Genomic DNA, 6,210 nt, shown 5'->3' on the forward strand with positions numbered 1-6,210 from the left:
TTTTCCTTAATTAAGTGATCCTCTTCTGGCATTCACAAGGTAGGTAGAGTAGGGCAAGAGGACACACTCAGTCACGTGTGCAATGCTTTAATCATCTGTAGTTAGAATAACTCCTGGAATGCTTTAAGTCAGTTGTGACGCCATCTCATCATCACAATCAAGGAAGTTTAAAGGTGGCAGAGCATCTCAATTTCAAGCACGGATTGTGCTAATATCACTGCTTTTGAACTGGTACAGCTCAATCACACATGAACACATAGCAGAGAAATAAGTACTTGTCAATGATCTTCATGACATTATAAAGATCCTGACAACTAATGTTAATCTGTTGGTGTCATAACTGTAAATCTGATTACGTTTATGAATATGTCTCAGGAAAAGAAATATAAATATTTATTTACCTAACAAAACTATACAACGATGCATGTTGTAGCTATGAATATGTTTAAAAATAGATTTTTTTAAAGCATTTTAAGATGGAGTGCTCTTCTTAGCAGAAATGTTCTCAAACTTAATCTGAAAGCTGACATAATAGTTTAGAACATTAGTGAGTCAGCAGAGACATGCTGTACACCCACTAACATCAAGTTTCCATTTCACTGCCACCAGCTAATAAAAATCTTATAATGTCTTGTACTTCTGAATCTTAATAGCCCCCAGGCGTTGGGAGAACGCATGTAGGAGGGAGAAAAATGCTGCCCCTTCTGTTACCCCCAACTTAACTCTTCATAGATTTTAACAGGCATCCTGTTGATTTTAGAGCATTCAATTTGGATAGACATTCGGTCTAATTCAGTATAACAAAATGAAAACATTGAAAAATAAAAGAACCAAACAGGCTTCAAGGTAAGGACAGACAAGTGACATCCTGACAAATGCTCTACCAGGTAGATGAGACAAAATGCCTCTATTAGCCCTGATAGCAGCCAGCTGGAGTCTTTGTTGTGCTCACATATCATAAAATGACAGGCATTGGCTTTGGGCTATATAGTCTCAACCTCTCACAGCTGGAATTTTTCATAAATCCAACATAAGACCTTTTTCTCAGAATTTTGGAAAGGATTATTTTCTCCCTATCCTTTACAACAAAAGATACATTCTTTTCATTGCAATTAGAAGAGCCAATTAATTAATTTTATTCAAGTGGCAACTAAGTGTAAAATCAAAGGAAGATGCTACATATTTTGCTAAAGATAACATTATTGGAACAGTTGGCTGAATACCAGTACTTTGTTTTGCTTTTGTAAAATACCACATGTTTTTATACAACACCATAGCACTTTTTTTTTTTTATTATTCAAAATGAAACTGTTTATAATGCCAATATGGAAGTAGAACTTCAGGAGGTTGTTACATTTTCATTTAGATATTGGGACATTTTTAAGGTTCTCTAAAAATGAAAATCACAGAGCAACCCTGCTGCCTGAGGCCAGCGCTCTCTACTTCTGTGCCCTACTCTTGAGGAAAGACACTGACACCAACAGGCATGGTCTTCCTGTCCTTCAGGTCTGGAATAACCAAAGCAGTGTAGAACTTCCCAGTGCAAAATGCTAACTTTGACACGCCGTGCTGGGAATATCCCATAACCGGAACATGATGGTCAGCACCTCCAAGCCAATGCCTGGGATGTTAGTTGTTGCCCTCTGAAATGTAGTGAGCTCCCAATGCTCTGTTAGGAAATTGGTGTGAAGAAAGGAAAGTTTTATTCCCAGGCAAAACACAAAGAAGGCATCCCCTCCCAAGGGTTTGCTTTGCTGTTTTGCATCTGGATCCCTGAGATCACCTCCCGCCTTTAAAGCCTGTCTTTAGCTGTCTTTGCCAGCCAGAAGTAAGGAGAGATGTCAGAACCAGTGAGAGCAAGTGACTTCTCCTCTAAAGCCTGCACACTGGACTGCTGCATGAAAGAAGGCTACCAAACACAACCAAAAGGTAACATGAGGGAGGGAACCAATCTCTCCCTTCTCTGGAGAGACGGCCCATAAATAACACCCCCTGCTTTGTGTACTATATATTTGACTGAAGAGTGCACAGAGAACTTCCTGCTGGTTTAAGTGTTCCCTTGAACCTTGGGTAAAGTGTAGTTTGCTACTGAGACTTCTTTAAACATTCTGAACTACAAGAAGTTGACGAAATCTTACTGCTCTGGATGCAGATCCTTCTACATAAAGTGCTTCTTCATATTGCTGATGTTCAGCAGCTTCACTGCTGTTGTGTAGGGAATAGACTTCAGAGTATGTTTCTACAGCTCCTCTAAACCCAAAGGTTCTGGGAAGATGTGCAAGAAATTAAGTTGTGATTTTGTCCTGATGTCTGAGGCTGACATTGCATGGTGAAATTACCAGCTCCTGACTACTCGTCCCATTGTACTGTGCAGGGAGAAGGTTTAAAGTAGCTCACTACATCTTCACAGTATCGCCAAATGAGCTGCTGAAAAAAAAGGAGAAACAAAGGGAGCCAGGACGAGCTATCTAGTACAGGTGGGCGCGGATATTCCTGTGTCTCCCCCTCTCCTCAGAAAATACAGGGAAGGGAAGCCCCTCTATTGCTACATTAATCAGGAGCAGAGGTCATGGCAATGTAGAATTGACATAATAGGCATGTATAAGTGTCTTGATTTGTCTTAGTCCAGCTGTCAGATCAATAAATAAAGTGAAAAATGACTACACGGAGCAAACCTGAGACTATCAGTAGAAATACACAAACCCTGTGGCACATTACCACTCTCAACACAAAATGATTTAATATTTCTCCACAGTATTCTGTCTCTGTTTACCTTACAGCAAATATTGGAGTGAGGAAAGGAGAGTTTGTATGAGAATGATTCATAGAGAAACACCAGCCTGGGATTCCCAGCCCCTTTCCCCGTGCCCACGTGCTAGCCACCTCCAGGAATTCCAGCGTCTCTTTCAGGTAGCTTATTATTACTTCCTTTTAAAACTTGATGAGGGAATTACTGTTTGGGAAAAGAGGGGAAATGATAACATTTCAGATTAAAGCTGCTCATTTTGAACCAAGATGAGATAATACTGAACCTACTTATTTTACTCTGTCAATAGCATCTCTTTGGACTCCCAAATAACTGCTGCAGTGTTACACAATTTCCTTCAGTTTTCCTGTTCTTTATGGCACGTATTGTTGATCTGGCATAACTAATAATGAAGTGATTACATTATTGTGGAGAATTTTATACCATAACTCCATTACCGTGTAAACAATGCAAAGTTAACAAAAAGTTGTTTTTTAATCACACGTTTTAAACATTATTAAAGAACACAGAAAAAAAAGCCCTGCAATCCTTTACTGGAACTGAACAGACTTCCAGAGTATTTTATGTACCATTCACCCAAAGAAAAAATCTGCTACTGCTAAAATATTGACATAGAGTACACAAATATTTTCCTTCACATTCATAAGCTGTTTGCTTATGGGAGCATTCAAATACGCATCTATGAATAAGAAACTTAGTCAAGAGTTATCTTATTCAGTACTGATTTCAAAAAAAAAACAACCATAAAATTAAATTAAATATAAGTTGCTTGACTAATTTGCACCATTAGATGGAAAATGTTAGAATTGCTCTCAATGAGAGAAATTTCAATAATACTATTTCCTTCTATTGCGATGCATGGGTTTACGTTTTTGCTGTTTGTAACTAGTTTATAATTTGCATTTCATGCATGACATCCTCATCAAGAATGACTGTGACGGTTCATTTCGAGGGATGGTCTACATTGGTGTAAATAGAAATAACATGAATTTATTTGCTGTGGTTTTGTGTACCAACATACCCACTGATCTATGCATGCTATGTTTTTGTACTTGATTTCTTGTGCTTGCACTGCAGCTGGGTTGACTCAGTAAAGGACAGAAAGTTCAGGTGGCTTATCTAAGAACACCGTGAATGGGGTTTTTTCCCTCTACTTGGAACTTTTGCTCCAGCTGTTGCCACCAGCATTTCAGCCTTACTGGTGGCAATAATAATGAAAGCACTAGCTTAAATAAGGCAGCATCTGATGCTATTGTAAAGATCTTGTTTCACACATCATCTAAAGCCCTTGCTTTCACTAGTGCACTTGGCCCTGATATGTGATTACTACTTGTGAACATGTAAATATAGCAATAGCGGTAGTGGCAATCTATTCAAGGGTTATATCGCACTTGTTCAATGTGACTTTGTACTCTCACTTTTGTTATCTTGTAGTTATGTTGTCATAACAATATTCCCACTTTCCTTTTGCAATCGTAACAATATTACTACATAGAATCTTTAACTAATTTCGTTCAATACAAAAAATGCATCTATCAGGCCAAATTTCTGATTACCCAATAGTCAATGTTTATCAAATCTTAAACTCTGAACAAATCCATTTCTTTAGGGGAAGAAAGGAAAAGTTATTAAGAGCAAATGTGAAATTAGTGTGATACTTCCCTTTTTCCTATCTTTGCTACCCAATAATCCCTGCAAAAGACAAATTGTCTTTGTGGATTATTTTATTTGGATTCCTACCCTTCCACCGAAAGCTGAGCTTTGGTTACAAAGGAATTCCATTTTCTATCATGCTAGCTAATTCCTCGGGCAATATGTGAAAGGATTTTACTTTTTCTTCCTGATCTTATTAATGCCTTACCTATCACCTCTCTAGATCTTCCATTAGTCTTTCACTTCACTATATATCTGAAATACATTGTTCTATATAGGAAATACCATACGCAAACATCATTAACATCTTCATTGTTCTCTCTTTTGCAGCACTAATGGAGATCTTAGTAGGGGCCAGATGAATCACTAATCCCCAGAGGTCATGCTGGACAGCCCCTTCTATGTAGTGAATTTCTGTTTGTCACTGACCTTTGTCTACCATCACCCAGACTTTTCTTCAATTTAAAGTGTTTATAATCAAGCTGGTTTCAATTATTTGTCATAGGAATACTCTGGGAGATACACCATTGAGATTCATTTTCCTGAATCTCAAAACTATATACTATTTAGTCCTAACGCTGCAACACTGTTTAAAAAAAAAAGGTTTAGCAATGTAGTAAGGCATGCCAATCATTTGCAATGAATATGGATACAGAATCTTTGTATTTGATTCTTAAAAGTCTATCACATTTTGATTGAGAACATGGTCTTAAACTACCATTGCTTTTGTGAAACGAGTCTTGAGCTGAACAAAAACCAAACTGCATACAGTGTTGCAGAAAAAACTTGTTCCTTCATTGTCATTCTGTCGCAAAAAGAGTGAGGGAGAAGCACCAGAAGGAAGGAACTGACCGAGTGCAGGTTTATCCCACCATATTTGCAGCAACTTGGTTGCCTTCTCAGTTCTCATCTGGGTCTTTCCAACCCATTTCCTGGCACATTTTCTGACCTAAATAATTTTTCTACTACTATTTCTTTCACATCCTAGCTGTCCTGCTATATCTGTGTAGGGGTTAATCCAGCAGTATGAGTCACCTTTTTGGTACTTACTCTCCCCAGAAAACACGGGGTTCCTTCTTACTGTGTCTAAAGTCTCTTCCCAGTCTAACACAAGGCCTGTCACATCTTGAAGAGAGAAAAAATCTAGTGGCTTCTGGATTCCATCTTCAGGGTGCAGAATCCCCAGGGCATGACTGGAAGGGTGTATTCACCTTTGGCTAGCATATTGAGGACTGTGGCCAAGCATCTTGGTCCTAAACTTAGGCATGGGCCCATTATCTAGCCAAGATTACTTCTACCACTCAAGCACAGAGAGTAGTCCAAGCTTGAGTAAAGACTGGGTAGAAGACACAGTTGCCTAAAAAACGGGGGTGAGGACTTCCAGGCTTTCAATTCATGTTTAGCCTTCAAAGCCTCCAACCCAGTGCTCAGCTCAGCAAGGAGACAAGAGCCGGTGATGGAAGCAGACTCATCATCTTAAGCATGTCTATTAAGTGACTTCCACCTTGGTTTACGGGCTTACAGTTCACTTTTTCAGATACAGGATTAGAAATTATTACACATGTTGTTACAGGCTGTAAACCCAAGCATTTTTATTTATCATAATCTGTTTGCTTACTGTTTTAAGCGACTTTTAAGCTAGAGTCCTAAAAGTAATACAGAGTTTTTCTTCCTTCTCATGGTTTCTTCTATTATGTAGCCATACTTCCTTTCTTTGGCAGTCCTTTGGTTATACTTCAATGGTACGTCATGAAAGCCACATCCCTTTTGTACCATTAAAAAAAAAAAAA

The sequence above is a fragment of the Chroicocephalus ridibundus genome, chromosome 1, assembly GCF_963924245.1.
Source record: "Chroicocephalus ridibundus chromosome 1, bChrRid1.1, whole genome shotgun sequence".
Lineage (NCBI taxonomy): Eukaryota > Metazoa > Chordata > Aves > Charadriiformes > Laridae > Chroicocephalus > Chroicocephalus ridibundus.